General features: G+C 41.0%; 1 long non-coding RNA gene and 1 other non-coding gene across 2 annotated transcripts in view; one reads left to right on the top strand and one right to left on the bottom strand.

Moving 5' to 3' along the window:
* LOC116537736 overlaps positions 1-19,347 on the bottom strand; it is a 196,714-nt gene that overhangs the window by 98,352 nt on the left and 79,015 nt on the right. The gene's annotated exons all lie outside the window — the stretch shown is intronic.
* LOC116537810 lies at positions 14,552-14,660 on the top strand. Its single transcript, XR_004263357.1, has one exon. It is a non-coding gene; the product is annotated as a U6 spliceosomal RNA (small nuclear RNA).

Raw genomic sequence — 19,347 nt, 5'->3', positions numbered from 1 at the left:
GAGCTCTGAAATTCTGATGAGTCTTGTTTGGAGCATATGTAAGTTTCACCCTCACCCCAATGGCAGTGGCCTCCCACCACAGTGGTATAGGCCTTTTCACCTCTGTCTGAGGAAATTAACTCTGCATTGCACTGGAAGAAGGGTAATGAACTCCCTTGAGGCAGATGCAAAGCAATCTAATGCTCATTCTCTTCAGGGCCCACTCCCGCCACTGATTTTGCTTCCAGACTTAGAATTAGAGTCAAGTCACAGCAGGCATTTAAAGGTAATACATGAAGTGTGACCCTTGAGAAGTTTCACTACACTCCAAAAAAAAAAACTAGCTGAGTTTTCCGTTTTACACAAATACAAATCTGGAGAACATGTGTGGAAACACATGTTAAGGGTTGGGTTAATGGTGGGGAGAACATAAAGCTGGATGAGGACAAATTTATTGATATGAACTCACTAAGCAGATTCTGCTTCAAATGTGCAGCTTGAGGATTTAGAAATGATGTCAGTAGTTTGACTGGTTGGCTGAAATATAGTTGAAAAGATGGCCCACCATGAGCAAGTCATAGATCTGCTATCTCCCCTGGATTACTTTGGAAGAAGGAATTCATGGGCTTGGGAATATACAATGAGAGGGTAGATTTGCCATTTAAAAGCAACTTACTCACATTAATAGACTCCAGAAGACAAACTATTTATCAGTACTTTGTTAAATAGCTTTGTGTGGGGAGGCCAAGGACTACTCAAGAGTCCCCTGATCTTTCTTCTCTGTAGGCCAGATCTTGTAACAAAATTTACAGTTCATCAACTGGAAAATTTAAATGCAGTGGGAATAAAGGGAATGCAAGTGGCAATAAAGGGGGTCTTAGGGCCAAGTAGCAGCCCTCAATCTTCAAAGACAAGGTAGTTTTAATTAAGTTAATAGACAGTAAAGGCAAAACAATAATCAAATTCTGATTCCTATTGATCTATGGTGTTGGCCACTTAACTGTGAGTGTTCTTGTAATTGAAATATGCAGAAAACCTACTGTCTGGTAGAAGGCCTCTCTGGCCCCACCCCCCAGCCACATGGAAGGAGCTTAACTTCCTTACGTGACTCGGCACAATGCCCCCGACTGAAGGAACTCCAGCCCCTTCCGCCTAGCAACCACCTAACCAATCATCACCTGCCTCTTTAGCTCCCGCCCAGCAAACTTCCTGCCCAAATCCTGACCAATCACCATATGCCCTATCAACCTCCTGCCCACTCAACTTCCCGTTCGGCAAACTCCCCGCCCGGCAACCGGGACTAACCAATCATCACCCGCCGCCACTGCTCTCCCACCGCCCCAGGCCCTCTGCCCCTATAAAACCGACTGAACAAGGAAAGCGCGCGCGATTCCTCCCTTCCCGCTCGAGTCGCCTGGAGATCCCAATAAAGTCGGTACCGGTCACCATGCGTCCTGCCTCGTGTCTACTGGGTGCCTGCCTCCGTGGGTTGGGGTCCCACAACCAGAGGTCGCACACCTACTAAATGCTTACTTCATCTGAAGAAGCAGAAAACTTTCAGATAAAGTCGACAAGAATCTGCCTTACATCATAAAATTCAGAGAATCATAGCACCTCACTCAATTCTCATACTTTAGCCAGTTTCCAGGCCCAGAACTCCTTAAAATAAGGGACAGTCAGGTCCCTTTGAAAAACAATCCAGGTATACTACCAGAATGTTATACTGTTAATACTTTTCCTTTCCTAAAAGAGACTTGCAACATTTTACTAAGAAAACTGCGCTTTGATAAAAGAAAATAAGAAATTTGGGGGAACTACTAGACACTGGCTCTGAACTGACATTGGTTCCAGGAGATCCACAACAACACTGTGGCCCTCTAATTAGAGTACCTTCTTACAGAGGTCAGGTGATTAATGGAGTTTTAGCTCAAGCCTGACTCACATTGGATCCAGTGGGTTCCTGAAGTCATTCTCTGGTGATTTTTCAGTTCCCAATCCACAATTGGAATAGAAATACTTAGTAGCTGGCAGAACACCCACATTGGTGTCTTAAGTGAGGGCCATTATGGTGGGAAAGCACAAAGGAAAGCCAGTGGAGATGCTTCTAGATAAAACAGTAAATAAAAAACATAACCACATCCCTGGAGGAACTTCTGAGATTACTGCAACCACGAAGGACTTGGAAGACCAAGATGGTTATTCCCACTAAATTCCCACTGAACTCACCTATTTGGCGTATGCAGAAGACAGCTGGATCCTAAATAATGACAACAGAGTCCCGTAAACTGAATCAAGTCTTAACTAAAATTTCAGGTGTTGTACAAGATATGGTTTCATTAATTCAGCAAATTAACACATATCCTGGAACTCATATGTAACTCTTTCTGTTCATAAGGTTCAATAGAACAGTTTGCATTCAAATGCCAAAGGAGGCACGAAACCCTCACTGTCCTACATGAGAAGTATATTAACTCTCTACCCCATGTTACAATTTTGAGGCAAAGAACTTGATCAATTACCACTACCATAGGAATCTTGCTGGTCCAATTCATTGATGGACCAATTCAAAGTGAATATCAAGTAGCAACTACACTGAACATATTCATAAAATATTTTCATGTAAGTCAGTGGGCAATATATCTAAATGAAATTCAGGGGCCTTCTACTTTAGTAAAATATGTAGAGATTCAGTGGTGTGGGGTATTTTGAGATATTTTTTCCAAAATGAATGGCAACTGGTTGCATCTGGCTTCACCTACAACCATTACAGTAAAAAAAAAAAAAAAAAAAAAAAAAAAAAAAAAAAAAAAAAAAAAAAGAAAGAAAAAAAAAAAGCACAAGGCCTAGCAATCCTATTTGGATTTTAGAGGCAATACATTTCTGTTCTGGGTGTGTTATTCTGGCCCATGTACCAAACAACTCGAAAAGCTTACAGTTTGACTGGGGCTGAGAACTCAAGGCTCTTCAGCAGTCCAGGCTGTCATGCAAGCAGCTTTTCCACTTAGGACATATAGCTCTTCAGATCCAATGGTACTTGAGGTATCAGTGGCAGAGAGGGACTTCTTTGAAGCTTTTTTAGGACACCATTGGTAAATTTTGGAGCAAGACCCTGTCCTCATCCACAGATAACTAGTCTCTTCAGGGTCAGCTTGTGACCTTATACTGATTGTAATAGAAATAAAATGCAAGATTGTGAACCACCAAGTTACCATGCATCCTGAACTGCCCATGATAAACTGTTACGTGACACAACTAGCTATCAAGTTAGGTGTGCACAGCAGTACTCCATCAACAAATGAAAATGGTACATACGTAATTGGGCCAGAACAGGTCCCCAAAACACTAATAAATTACATGAAGGAGTGACACCTATGCCCTGGGGGTCCATTCCTGTGGCACTGTCCACTTCTCCTAGCTGGCACCTACGGCCTCATGAAGAGTTCCCTGTAATCATTTGACAGAGGAAGAGAAGACTAGGGCCTCATTTACAGATGGTTCTTCAAGATATGAAGGCACCACCTGAAGGTGTAGAGTGGTAGCTCACTAGCCCTTTCTGGGGCATCCCTGAAGGAAAATGGGGAAATAAATCTTCCTAGTGGATAAAAATCAGGTAGTATATCTAGTCGTTTGGAAGGAAAATTGTTAGAAGCGTGCTTGTACACTGATTCATGGGTTTTGAACAATAGTTTGGTTAGATAGTCAGGGACATAAAAATACATAATTAAAACACTGTTAATGAAAAATTTTCAAAAGAGGCATGTGGGTTGGCCTTTCCGTAGTGTCAAAAAAACCAATATGAAGACATTTTTGTTCCATATAGATGACCACCAAAGTTTACACCAGTGAAGGATTCTTTAATAATTATGTGGATGGGATAATACATTCTGAAATACTGGTCAGCCTCTTTCCCCAGTTCCCTGTCATCACCCAGTAGGGTTATGAATAAAGTGACCATGGTGGCAACAATGGATACTATCCATGGGCTCGTCAACATAGCTTTCCACTCATGAAGGCCAACCTGGTGACAGCTCCCGCTGTGTATACTCAAACTGTCAGCAGAGAGACTAACACTGGATCCCTGATAAGGCACCATTCCCCAGGATGATCTGCCAGCTTCCCAGTAACACTTTGGTTATACTGAACCACTCCCATTATGGAAGGAACAGAGGTTTCTTCTTCTTACTGGAATAGACCCTTACATTGATTATATATTCTTTCCTGCATGCAGGTCTTTTGCCAAAACTAGCATCCATGGACTTAAAGCATGCCTTATCTAGAAGCATAATATTCCACACAGCATTCCTTTTGAATAAGAAACTTACTTCACAATCATAAAATGTGGCAATGAGCTCATGCTCATGATACCCCTTAGAGATGAAGTAAATGCCATGTATAAGTAAGTGTAACCATCCTATGCAGATGCCAACCCACCTTTCCTCATCTTGTCCTTTGTTCCTGATAAACTCACTGTATTATAAAATACTGGAAGTAGATGTTTCTATTTATAAAAGTAGAACACAATTATCAACACAAGAATGAGAAACCAATAAAGACATTCACCTCTATTTGTTTCCTTAAATGCCTCCAGTTTCCTTTAAACTTGGGAATTTCTGTTTTTCTCTACATGAATGCCACAGTCTAAGTAGCTGGCATGGAAGATAGGGTTGCTCTCTGCATGCAGAGAAATGAAGTTAAATGGTGCCAAGTTGCAATACAGTAGATGAGAAGGTTTTCTTTTTTTTTTTTTTTTTTTTTGAGATGGAGTTTCGCTCTTGTTACCCAGGCTGGAGTGCAATGGCGCGATCTTGGCTCACCGCAACCTCCGCCTCCTGGGCTCAGGCAATTCTCCTGCCTCAGCCTCCTGAGCAGCTGGGATTACAGGCACGCGCCACCATGCCCAGCTAATTTTTTGTAGCTTTAGTAGAGACGGGGTTTCACCGTGTTGACCAGGATGGTCTCGATCTCTTGACCTCGTGATCCACCCGCCTTGGCCTCCCAAAGTGCTGGGATTACAGGCTTGAGCCACCGCGCCCGGCTAGGTTTTCTTTTTAAACCAATGTTTGACATAGAATTTCTCTGTATACAGTGAGGGCCCCTGGTATTTAGTACTATACAATGCAAATCTGTTAATTTGGCATAAGTAACTGTAAATATAGTATTTTTGCCCTGTTGGTTGTTCACATAAATACTGAACAAATGTCCCCTATTGTTTAATAATAGTTTTAGACCATTCGACTAGAGATTTTCTTAATTGTAAAGAAGACATATGACATAGAGTCTGTGAGATGCATCCTGTGGGAATGCTTCCTCCAAATGATAATGTGTTCCTCTCAACACATTCATGTTGGCACACTGCAGGTCTGTTGCCAAAATAAACTTGGGTCCACTTGCCTGGTTCAACAAGAGCAGATATCCATAATGAGGTTTCTAGCAACAGCAACAACAGCAGCAACAACAACAAAAACAGATTTACTGCAGGGCACCAAATAAAAAGAGTTCAGGCAGCTCATGCTTAAGACCAAAACTACCAGACTGCTTACAGGTAGAGGATTTTAAAGACACAGAGGCAGGGGTTATACACAGCCACAAATCAACATATTGAGGTTACACATTGGTTTTAGCCTAAGGGGATGAAGTATCTTGAACTGGGGCCTTATAGGGCATAGGGGGATTCAAAGATTTTCTGATTTGTGATTATTTAAGAAAGTAAAATTTGTCACAAAATTTGGGATCAGCAGAAAATAATGTTAAATTTGGCTCATAGACATAACCTCCTGTAGGCACCTCAGGAAGAAATTCAGAACAAAGAATGGCAGAGGAGTTCATTTCACAGATTCCTCTTATCTGAGGTCTACATGCCAGTGCATCCATTTGGTAGAGGGGCAGGCTTCTGAAAAACAACTCAGGGACATATGTTAAGCTTTGATTTTTAGTTTCTATACGGAACCAAACATTCTCACGACTCTCAATTCCTTGCTATTGTTTTAACGTACTATTACCTTCTTGCTTATCAAGTGGCTGATGTACTTCTCAGAAGTAGAGATGTACCTCGAATTTCTGTGAAGGGACTCAAGAGTTTCCTTTATTTCCATGATTGGGGTGGCCACAGGCCCCTATAAGGGGTTCCTGTACCATCTCAGGCCCTAAATAAATCCTAATCTGCTTGTAGGACTCCTGAATTTCTTTTACCTATTTCTTGCCTTTGTATCGCTTGCTGCTTTCAGGTGAGAACATTTCTGTTCAACCTTGGCTGATAAATCCCATCTTCACTGGCCAAGACATTTGGATAACTATTCATATATAAATTATGTCAAGAGTGCCAAAGTTCAGTATAAAATAATACACATCAGTTGATCTGCTATTATTTAATAGAGAGGTGGGTAAATTATTGACTATGTCAATAAAAATGGAGATCTGAAAGAGCTGCTAGCAGAAAAATATTTTTTAAATATTAAGCTAAATGAGATAAAATAATAAAAGATTTTAACATCCTTCCTAAAAGTGATTGTTACAAATATTGTGCTGAGTAGAGCAAAATTATGTGTACATTTTCTTTCTTTTTTCTTTTTTTTGAGACAGAGTCTCTCTGTCGCCAGGCTAGAGTGCCGTGGTGTGATCTTGGCTCACTGCAACCTCTCCCGACCAGGTTCAAGCGATTCTTCTGCCTCAGCTTCCCAAGTAGCTGGAACTACATGTGCGTGCCACCACACCTCACTAATTTTTGTATTTTTAATAGAGATGGGGTTTCACCATGTTCACCAGGATGGTCTCGATCTCCTGATCTCACGATCCATCCACCTTGGCCTCTCAAAGTGCTGGGATTACAGGCATGAGCCACCGTCCCAGGCCTATGTGTACATTTTCTAAGTGGCATTTAAAAAATTTATCACTGAGATTATTTATTACTGCCTCAATTTCAGAGCCATTATTAGTCTGTTCAGGGATTCAGCTTCTCCCTGGTTCAGTCTCGGGAGGGTGTATGTATTTGTGCAGGAATTTTCCATTTCTTCTAGATTTTCTAGTTTATGTCCATGGAGGTGCTCATAATATTCTTTGATGGTTGTTTATATTTCTGTAGGGTTGGTGGTGATATCCCCCTTGTTGTTTCTAATTGCATTTATTTGAACCTTCTCAACTTCACTGATTATTAGAGTAATGCAAATCAAAACCAAAATGAAATACCATCTAACACTAGTCAGAATGGCTTTTTTAAAAAGTCAAAAAATAAATAATAAATAATAAATAGTCAAACGAATAATAGATGCTGGCAAGGTTGTGGAGAAAAAGGAGCACTTACACACTATTGGTGGGAGTGTAAATTAGTTCAACCATTGTGGAAGACAGTGTGGTGATTCCTAAAAGACCTAAAGACAGAACTTCCATTTGACCTAACACTCTTCTTTCTGGGTATATATCCAAAGGAATAGAAATCATTCTGTTATAAAGACACATGAACACATTTGTTCATTGTAGCACTATTCACAATAGCAAAAGCATGGAATCAACCTAGATTGTCCATCAATGATAGACTGTATAAAGAAAATGTGGCACATATACACCATGGAATACTATGCAACTATAAAGAACCAGATGATGTCCTTTGCAGGGACATGAATGGAGCTGGAGTCCATTATCCTTAGTAAACCAACACAAGAACAGAAAACCAAATACCGCATGTTCTCATAAGTGGGAGCTAAATGATGAAAACACAGGGACACACATTCCATGTGTGTGTGTCCACATGGAGAGGGGACACAACACACTCAGAGTTCCTGAAACTGTCGGTCTGCCTTCCAATGAATGGGGCAATCAGACACACAAGCACACTAAACCTTAACCATTCAGGCCACTGGAAAGGATAGGAACTACCCAGGAATGCCACCAGCTTCCAGGTAGCTGATCCCATGATTGGGGCTCTAGGAAATTTCCCTTTACTGCAAGGCATTTTTATCTTGGGGAACTTCCTTTTTCTTCTTGCTATTGTACCAGCTGCCTACTACACTTCCTTACCATAGGGCAGGTGACATCTCAAGAGGCTGACAGACTTCAGAGCTGGATAAGGCAACCAGAATGCACCCTGAACTGCCTCTACCTGTTCTGTGATGTCACTTGAGCTCTGCTCTGTTTAGACAGTAGCTGCTTATGGCATCATCTGGGCATGTATGGCATCCGTATCTATGTCAAGACCTGGTGGGGTCTTGGTGGGGGGGGCATCTGAAATTGAGATGAGGTTTCAGGACTTTTACCTAGCCCTTTGGCGGGGATCCATCTGAGACTGTGCATTCTGAATCTGCAACTGTAAAAGTGTGTAATGTCTACATTCAGGCCCTCATCTCTGTCTCTCTCTCCTCCTCCTTCTTTCCTCTGCAAGGTGATCTGCATAAGTCCCACTCTATCCAGGATCCTGCCCTGGAGGAAAATACCCTCTACTGCCATGACTGGGTCACTGTTTTTAGGACCCTGGAGTACTTCTCACAACTGTGCCAGTTTTTTATGGGGAAAGGAAACATGTGAACCATTCCATAGATTATCCAAAGGGCTTGACACTATGCTTATGGTGCTTAATGTTGTTTATGTGAAAAAAAGCTCAGCAACATGTACGATAAGTATTTAGGGAGTCCTGAATCCAACCTCTCCCTGCCCTTTTTGCCTAATTCACCATTTAAATTTGTTGCCATTCAGTCACCCTCTACTAGGGTAGTAAATACAGCAGAACATGGACTTGGGATGAAGTTGATGTGCTGGTGGGAGTGAGGTTGGGGGGGGGTGCTGTGCTAGCTGCTGCTAATCACCAGCCTGCCCAAGGAGCTTATTCTGTGATCTCTTTGGCTGTCCCAGCTGTGTGGTGAGATTTGCACAAGTGTTCCTTTTAGGACCATGAGTGATATCACTTGCACTGCTTATATGAAGCTAGAAAAGTCTTTCCAACCCATAGAGGTCTGGTTGAAGGATATGAGCAGTGCAGAACAGAAGAGAGACAATGAAAAAAAGTTGTAATCACTGTTTCAAGAGGGGTGAGTAGTATGGATACAGGAACCAAGCCAGGAGGGGAAACAAGGTCTCTGTCCTAGGGCATATCCCAGGTAACTGTAGAGCCTATAGGTATGAACCCATTACTAAGAGAAAAATGGTCTGTTATTGCAGTGCTGTTTGGACTGTGTACAAGTTAGGTTACAAATTTTGACCTCTGGATGGATACAACCAATACTAGTCTTCAATGCAGTTAGATTTATTTTCTCAGAGATCTGGAAAATTAGAAAAAAGTACCATATATCCAAGCATTCATGCTTTTAGAAAATCAGGATTCATACCATAAGGGGAGACACCAGCTGCTAGCTGTACCAAAGGACAGAATGGAAAAAAGGCTCTTCACAAGCCAGAGAGACAAACTCAGGCCGAAAGGAATGAGGAAGACATAGGACTTATAAATGTCCTACACCCAGCTGTTTTAGCAGCACTGGCCCCCACAGCCACAATGCATCTGGCCTCTGCTCCACCCCCAAGAGATCCCACTGTGGTACCTCCATACAGGGCCCTTAACGCTGGCCTCTGCGTTGACCCGGATTGCCTTGATGCTACCAAGTGAGGCATCAGGCCTAGAAGAGGGAGCTACTCTGCCACCTCAGTATAATGAAAGAACAGATGTGGCTTCTCCCTCCAATGCTTGACAGGGTACATGATTTAGCAAGGAAGTACCATGGCAGGAGCGAGGGAATTCCCATTTACAAGGATGGCCAAGGGTGGCTCGGATGCGAGTGGGCAACCTGTCAGATATTACTGGATGTCCAGCCCATTTTCAACATCTAACTTGTGATATGGAAAAACTGCACCCTACCTTAAGGGAGGATCCCCAGAAGATGACTGATCTCTGTGTGTCTATCTGTGCTGCCACCAGTGTACTTGAGCAGATGTGCACTCTCTCCTAAACATGCTTCAGATTGCAGATGAAAGAAGATCAAGAGTCTTGGTGCCTCCATGAAAACAAATCCAAATGCCCCAAACCTGAAGGGACTACTCTGGATGCAAACCCTAATTGGGGCTCTAATTGATAAGGGGACATGGCCCATTCAGAATATTCGCAAACCAATCATCATTACTGGACTCAGGAGGGGAGTACCAAAATGAAGGGGTTTAAAAACAGTTCACACAGTCATGCAAAATTCAAATGTGAACCAATTTGAATTGTTGAAATGTATTTACCAAGGCTCTGTAGATATACTCACAGAGAAAGGGAGGATATTAAAATTCAAGGCTAATATATATGACTTTCATTTAGTAAAACATCCTTTACATAAAGAGAAGTGTAGAAAAACAGGAAGACTCACCAGGAATGACCTCTTCCCAGCTTGACAGATAAAGAAACAGAAGTTGCAACCATAAATGTAGAATGAACAAGGAAGCCTCTGGACCACACCCAGTGTGCCTACCGTAAGGAGAGAAAACACCAAAAGGATGACTGACCCAAAAGAAAGGAACAAGGGGCCAGAAAAAAAGGATCTGACAGGGAAAAAGCCCACAGACAAATGGTAGAGCAGGGTCATTGATCTGACAGGGATGCCTGGGGGCTATCCATAGTCCCTCAGAGACAATTAAAATTTCCCCACAGGAACCCTGGGTACAAGTGACAGGAAAAAATTAATTGATTTCCTGGTTGATACTGGGAAAACTATTCAGTTTTTAACACCTCAGGAGAAAATGCGCCAAAATGATTGTACCTGTGACAGGACTTGAAAAAAAAAAAAAAAGCAACAAAAGACTTTCCTACAACCTTCAGAATGCAAACTAGAAAGTTTGGACCTAAGGCACTGCTATTTCTATAAGCCAGAATGGCCAATTCCCTTGCTAGGAGAATACCTATTACACAAATTAAATACTCAAGTAATTTCTCCCCAGAGATACAACTCCACCTGCAGGTCCTGCTAGAGCAAGCATTGCAACATAGATGTTATTCATTTGCCTTAAGAAGAAAAAATTCTCCCTCAGAAGTCTGTGAGAGAGTGGGTAATTGTGAATGGGCAGATGGAATCCCAGAAAAAGCAGTACACAGCCAGAACATATAGAAAAAGGAGAAGGAGCTACTGTGCCCCAGGTGGGGTGGTGAATGAAAAGCAATCAGTATACATTAATAAAGCTTTAGAAAGAATACAGCCTGTCTTGGAAAAACTTGAGAAGTGGACAGATTCATCCTTGCAGATCCCCATGTAATAGCCCTATTGTGCCTGTAAGGAAGGTACACTTCGACAAATATCAATTTGCCCACGACCTGAGAGCCATTAATAAAATAGCCTTGGATATTCACCCAATGGTTCCTAACCCATATACTCTGCTGACTGCTATATATAGAAATTATTAATGCTTTTCAGTGCTAGATCTAAAAGATGCTTTTTTCCTGCATTCCAATTGAAGGAAAGACCCAGCAATTATTATTACTATTTTTTTTGAATGGCAGGACCCAGAGACCAAAACAACCTTTTAATAATGTTGGACGGTGGGGCCTCAATGTGTTAAAAAATGCACCAACAATTTTGGGGAAATACTGGCAAAAGACTTAGGAGACCTACAACTAGATTAAGGAGTCTGGCTACCACATGTAGATAATTAATAGCCAGCCACAACTATAGGAAATGCCTAGCTGACATCATCTTAGTTCTAAATCACCTGGTACAATATAGATACAAAGTATTCCCAAGACGGCCCAAATAAGTAAGTAGAAAGCAACCTGTCTTGGCTTTGGTTAAAGCAAGGCCAAAGGAGCCTGATGTCTGTCCAACAACAGGCAATAGCAGCCATAGAGCCCCAGATAATGAGGGCAACTGCGGGGGTTCTTAGGAAGGGTTGGCTTCTGCCAGATGTGGATTCCTAAGTTTGGACTAATGACTAAAACCCTTTACGAATCCCTAAAGGGAATAGACTCACTGCCCCTTCTTTGGACATCTAAAGGCCAACAAGTATTTTATACCATCAGAGAAAAGCTGATATCAGCTCTGGCACTGGGGTTACCAGATTCCCAAATACTGTTCAAATTCTATATCAAAAAAAACAAAAACAAAAAAAAAACATAGGTCCGGGTGTGCTAACCCAAATGCTGGGAGATGCCCCACAATCCATGGCCTATTTCTGTAACAATTAAGCCAAAGATTAAGGGCTGACCCCCCCCCACTTCCTCTGGGCGACAGCGCCCACTGTGAAGTCCTACAGGAAGTAGAAAATTTTCCTCTGGGACAGCCAGTTACTGTGTTTGTGCCCCATCAGGTGCTGACTCCACTAGAACAAAATGGAGGCTACTGGCTCACTGGGGGGTGAATGGGCAGTTACCAGGCCATCCTCTTACACGATCCAAATGTCACCCTACAAACCACCATGGCTCTAAACTCTGCCACACTGCTCTCAGCTGAAAAATAATCCTGGGTTAAAGCATGACTGTAAATCCTTGATGTATCTGATTCAAAATGCTGGATCTGTCAAACCAGACAATGAGTGCTCTGTCTTGAACTATACTGATGGGAGCAGCTTAATGAAAGATGTGCACAGAGCCAGATGTGCCGTGGTGACTACCAAAATGGGATAATAGAAGCCCATGCCCTTCCTGCAGCTACCTTTGCTCAAAGAGCTGAGTTAATTGCTCTTACGTGTCTTTAGAATTGTCCCAGGAAAAGGGAGTAAACATTTATTCTCATTCCATATATGCCTTCCTGGTAATGCACACCTGTTGGGTGTTCTGGAAACAGAGAGGCCACTTGCAATTAGAAAATGTGGACATTAAACAGCCAAAATAAATTCTGGCCCTAGTAGAGGCAATTGCCTTGTCTCTCTTTCTTGTTACCCTCTATCTTAAAATGGGAATAAAATGTGCAATAAACTCTGTGTGAATGGTGAGCGCATGTGTGAGTGAATGGGAGTTTCAAGGGCCTGCCCTTGAAATTCCAATTTGTAGCTCCACGGCAAAAGCTACGGAGTTCGAGAGGACTCTCTTCCTGCGTTTCCGTGGATAACTCAAAAGGCTGATTGCCTTGCCTGATCAGGCCTCCATCACGCACTGCCCCAACACCAGAGAGATAATTCACAAACAACCAAAGGTAACCAGGCAGCTGGCAAAGCAGCAAAATGAGCTGCTTGGGAGGCACAGATGCTGGGGCATGAATACTTCATTTGGAATTACTAGATTTTAAACCTCATTTACACTCAACAAGATGCAAAACATGCCTGAGCCAGGAATTTGAGAAAAGAGATTCCAATTCCCCCTGGAAAACTGACGCTTAACAGGATGATGATACTCCCTCAAGGCCTTGGTTCATCCAATCTCAAAACATCTACATGAAGGAACGCACTTATGGGAGAAATGCCCTCGCCAACCTAGTGCAACCACATCTCAGTAGCCCACACTTCCAGAATATCACTTGGAAAATTACACAAGGATGCATTCTCTGCACTAAAACAATCCCAAGACAGAATGCAGCCCTCCTAACAAGGCGATATAGTATAAAGGGCGGACTCCCTTCAAAGACTGAAAGGTAGGCTTCACTCAGATGCCTACCTGGTTATATAAGCCAAGGAAATATATGAAGTTATTAATAAGAAAGAAGGAAAGATAAGCGATATGCTTTTGTTAACATGAACTACTCAATTCTAGAGTAATAAGCACATACTTGATCTTTGCTGAAACTACCTGAATGGGTGTAGACAGTCACTTTTCTCTAAAACAAAACAGACTACTGGGTCTGTGGGGGAGGTACCCCTTTCTCCACTGCTGACTTGTCACTGCACATCCAAGCTATTACCTCAAGCACTTGGAGTTATTTTTACACATAGGACAAGAGTAAAAATTCTCACTCATTTCCCATCTATGATTACAGTACCACTCACCGTGAGTGCTCCACTTTTGGGGAAAGTTAGAAATATATCTTCCATCTGGCTCGTAAGCAGATTAATGTCACCCCCTCTACAGGCTATGCTGTATATGACAACTTAGGATGGCTGATGATGGTGCAAATCCAGGCAAGGGGTCATGTACATCTATGCATCCAAAAACATAAGAGCAACACACCCCACACTAGCAGCCTGGCTAAGGAAAGGTTACCTCTTAGCAATGTGGCCAAACTCATCAACTGACTAGTAAAATGTGGCTAGGATGGCAAAATAGCATCAAGCTACATGGTACAGCCTCTCCTTTCTCCTGGAGTTAGCTATGGGTCTGGGGCAGTCATAACTGGTCTTACTTACCTTACAACTGGACTGGGAGATACACCCGGGGGTGCCCTTACCTACCAGGATACATCCTGTGCCATCGGGACTCTCTCCCTGACAACGGGGAAAAGATGAAAGCCAGACGACACCATCAAAAATGGGCACCCTGGTGGTTCTACTCACTATCTGTCTTTTCCTCCCAGACAGCAAATATAGATGTAGAATTATAAGTAAAGACCCTAAGAGTAGAACTGTTGCTTGTAATAGCCCCCAACACAACATTACCCTTCTCACTGAAAAACTCACAGATAAGTGGCCCTACAGAAGCCTATGAACTTAGATATCCTAAATGCAGCCCAGTGTGACACTTGTGCATTAAGACTGAATGGTGCTCGCTCACTTCAGCAGCACATATACTAAAATTGGAACGATACCCAGAATATTAGCATGGCCCCTGCAAAAGGATAAAGCAAATTCATGAAGCGTTCCATATTTTTAAAAAGAAACGAACAAAGTCTCCAAGAAAGATGGGACTATGTGAAAAGACCTAATTTACATTTGACAGGTGTACTTGAATGTGACAGAGAGAATGAATCCAAGCTGGAAAATACTCTTCAGTATATTATCCAGGAAAACTTCCGCAACATAGCAAGGCAGGTCAATATTCAAGTCCAGGAAATACAGAGAACACCACAAAGATATTCCTCGAGAAGAACAACCCCAAGGCACATAATCGTCAGATTCACCAGGGTTGAAATGAAGGAGAAAATGCTGAGGGCAGCCAGAGAGAAAGGTCGGGTTACCCACAAAGGGAAGCCCATCAGACTCACAGCAGATCTCTCAGCAGAAACCCTATAAGCCAGAAGAGAGTGGGGGCCAATATTCAACGCCCTTAAAGAAAAGAACTTTCAACTCAGAATTTCATATCCAGCCAAACTAAGCTTCATAAGCGAAGGAGAAATAAAATCCTTTATGAACAAGAAATTGCTCAGAGATTTCGTCACCATCAGGCCTTATTTTGCTTTGCTGTGTGGAATATATTGCAGGTGTACTCTTTGTGTAGGAATGCAAGATAAGCTTACTCAAAGATTTCTTATATTGGACACTTATTTATATTCCAGGTTTCACTTTTTGTCTGGACTCAGAGTTACAAATGACCATCACCATAAGGACGCTTTCTGACTGAGTTCTGCTCTACTCTGAATAGGGTAGAGATCCTAATACTTAGTAATATAATCACCCCTGATAATCATGAAGAAGTTACAGAAGATGGATCTTCGTTCCTCTGCAGCGGTTAGGATTAACGGTTCTCTTGTAAAAGGGAGGATGAAACACGTCAGAGACATTTGAACCAGAGTGACTTCCTCTTTAATAAGGGATGGGAAAAATGAGGCTGGGACTTGCTGGGCTGCATTCCCAGCAGATTGGGCATTTTTGCTTCAAATTTTTTATGGTTAAGGGAACTGACTAATAATGTTTACTGAACAGACCTAGGACTTAACAGACCCAGGAATGTCCTGATATCTTGATATAATGAGAACAAAAGCATTCTACTTTTAGAATAAGTTTTGCTTTAAAGATAATATCAAATCTTACAAAATATAATAATTATGAAAATTAATCCTTTATCATAAGCCCTTGTAGTAGAAGACATCTCAGTTTTTTTTTTTTTTTTTTTGAGGTAGAGTCTCTGTCACTCAGGCTCGTGTGCATGGAGTGCAGTGGTGCAAACTCAACTCACTGCAATCTCTGCCTCCCAGCTAATTTTAATATATTTTTCAGTAGAGATGGAGTTTTGCCATGGTGGTCAGGCTGGTCTCAAACTCCTGGCCTAAAGTTATCTGTCCACCTTGGCCTCCAAAGTGCTAGGATTACTGCATGAGCCACCACACATGACCCTCCTCATGATTTTCTTTATTTTATATATCAACAAGTATTGTACCTAGGATGAGCCAGTTTCTCTTTTTACTACCAAGGAACACCACACTCTGTCTATAAGACAGCTATTTTTTCACTCTTTTACTTTCTTAATAAACTTGCTCTCACATTGCACTGTGGACTTGGCCCAAATTCTTTCTTGTGTGAGATTCAAGAACCCTCTCTTGGGGTCTGGATCTGGACCCCTTTCTAGTAACACTAATATCTAATTATGTGTTTTCTTAGAAGTTCCAGGAGTTAATCATGAGACAGAAAGACCAAGCCCAGTGACCCAGCACATAATTCCAGAAACTATGTCAAGGTAGCTAGTCAATCTGATCATTGTTAATATGATGCCAGCCAGTGCTCCAGGGAGACTGAGACCAAAGCAAGACACACAGACCTTGTATTTGACAAAACTCCTGCATGCCTCCACACCAAGCCCCCCCTTTTTAAATCCTTGCCTTCTCCCAAGAAATTCGACATGCTCATTTTGGATTGGAAATCTGGCCACTTGCCTGTTACTAGTTTTTGTTTGTAAAGTCACTTTCTTTTTACCAGATCTCACTCTTGCTGGTTGAACTCTATAAGTAGCAAGCAACTAGACTTGTGTTGGCTTACAACCTGCAGTCCATGTAGAAAATAGTGTGGGCTCTGGGGGCCTGAGTCTGTCAGTCTGGTTTCTATGAGGTAGAGCATAGTGTCACCTGTTAGTTAGAGCTGCTCATGGCTACCTGATTTATTGGCTAGAATGTTAGGGAGTCTCCCTGCAGCTGCTAAGATGTTGAGTCTTGGGGGAGTCTCTCTTTCTCTTCCTGCTGTGGTAAATTTTGCCTTGAATGCTTCACTGATGCAAAGAAAGTTACCTTTAGAGAAGCCAGAAAACATTCACACTTTGAAACTGAGTGAGAGAATCTGATTGCACCTGAATACTCTCTGTCTCTTTGGGGGTGTCATGGAGCTTTGCTCTACTTGGTTTTGAGTGCTAGTGACAACATTCAAAAATTTTATGCATTTCTTTTGTATTTGTGAAATCCCTGGGGCTTTGCTCAGTTCAGACTTAGTCCCCTTGGTGGGGGACATTTAAAACTAAGCGATTTGGGACTCTACCCAGCCCCTCAACTGGGGAAATGTTTAGGGAATGTGTCGTTTGTTGGTATGTGCAAATGTGCAACCTTTGTATGTGGGTCCTGGTTTCTTTGTGTCTCTCTTTCTCCTTCCTCCAACTTCATCCTCCTGATTGTCTCAGGAGCCAGCATAGCCTTTGTCCTCTTAGCCAAAAGCATGCAAAAAAGTGCCTGTAAACAGTTCATTTTGACAGGTGACTTGTGGAGGTGGGAAGGATTTGTCCCAAACTGTGAAGGTCTGGGGTGCTGAAACTCTCCCTGACAAAAAATGAATTAGAGGACGGAGTATACCCACTCTGCACCATGCAGTGGCTGGAAGGCTCATAAGCCACCCTTTCTTATTTCTTCTTTCCTCTTTCCTTCTGTGAAATCTGGCTCCATTTCTACCCTCCATTCTTTTCTCTTTTTTCTTTTTTTAAAAAATTTTCCAGGGATCCACCTCTGAAGGGGAAAAACAGTTTCCAACATCCTGGCCCCTAATTTGGTCATCTTCACTGGGACCTAAACTGGTTACATATTATGGCAAATTTGTGTGCACATTTTAAACTGATGGGCAAATTACATTAAAAAAATTAGAGCTTAAGAAGTTAACTGACAAGAATACAGTTAAGTAGAGTCTTCTAATGCTCTCTATGTTCCTTACTTTTTCCTTCTGTATGCTTTAAATTTTCTGTTATTAAGCTGTTGGTGCTAAGATCAAACTCATTATTTACAGTCTAACCAGAATGTAAACACTGAGAATTCATTTGAAGTTAAAGAAAAGAAAGGGTAAAATAAGTTTTTAAATCAAAGTGCTATTAGACTGCTTTACCCTAATTTTGGTTCACAGCTTTCCTTGAATTACCATTAGGGCAGACAAAATTTAGCCATGAGAACAAGTTTTATTTTGTCAAAAAAACACCAAAACTTGGATCCAGCTGCTTTTTTTTTAGGTCAGTGAGTTTGTGATTTTGTCTCACAACTAGAGGTCGGAGGCAAAAGCTATGGGACCTCTGTGTATATATGTATAGGCTTTTAGATATTTGTATGCAATACACAAGTATCATGTTCTGTTTTGTGTCTAACATGCTACCAAACTGGCTTATAAGTAAATGAGCAGTAGTAAATAAAGTGCAAATGTTTTCTGAGTTCACATGAATCTTTGGTAACTAAAGCTAGTTTAAAAATTATTTGTAAAAAAACACATTTGTATCTGGGTCAATTTTATATTTCTCTCCACTAAATGTTGAAGGTGTTGAGAGTTTGGCAAACAAGTTGTAAGACTATAAACTCAGCCAAAAATAGAGTAATCTTTGTGAAATTTTTTGACAAATAAGACTAATTTAAGATTGTTGGTTCAATAAAACAGCTAACTCTTCTGAATTATTGACAAAATACATTTTACTTTAAGATTCTTACTTAGGTGTTCACCTAATGTTGAGACATTAAAAATCATGAACAAAAATACCTTTAAATAACTAGCTTTGTATAATATCTGTTTTCAAAAATACTATACATAAAGCATTAAAACTTAGAATTAAGTACACGTATATGAAATAAATGCCTCTAAGTATACTTTTTGTATAATTTAAAATATTTAAATTACTTTAATCAATGTTCTTGGAATGTCTGGGTCATTGTCAATTTAAAAAAATATTATGATATAAGAAGACATGTTTCTAAAACTGTTAAATGGTTTTGTCTATATAATGCCAACAGCAGACAAACAGTTTAATGTTTTCTTGCTTCCTATGGTTGCATGAAACTTAAAGTTACCATGAATGGAAATTCTAATCAACGTACAATTCTGTAAATTTTATTCTTATAACAAAAACAATTTTATGTAATTTTGGAGGTTATTTTGAAGTCATTTATAAAAAAAGGCAAACAACGAAAACAGTGAGTCAGGGAAAGTGATGTGAACAAACTTACAGATATGAAGATGTATTTTTGGTAAGAAATGTTACAAAGAAAAAATTAATTTTATATAATAAAAAATATGGTAGTATTTCTTCCTAAAGTACAATAACTGATTTTTTAGATTAGGGAGAAATTTAGGACGAGTCAGAAAGATCAAGAGTATCATAGATGGTCTATGAATGTAAGTCTTGATAAGGTGTTTTTTTTTTTGTTTTTTTTTTTTAAAGGAGAATTTAAAAGT

The sequence above is a fragment of the Sapajus apella genome, unplaced genomic scaffold (assembly GCF_009761245.1).
Source record: "Sapajus apella isolate SASKATOON/1434 unplaced genomic scaffold, GSC_monkey_1.0 scaffold113, whole genome shotgun sequence".
NCBI lineage: Eukaryota > Metazoa > Chordata > Mammalia > Primates > Cebidae > Sapajus > Sapajus apella.
The sequence above is the reverse complement of the archived record's forward strand: the minus strand, read 5'-3'. Positions and strand labels throughout refer to the sequence as shown.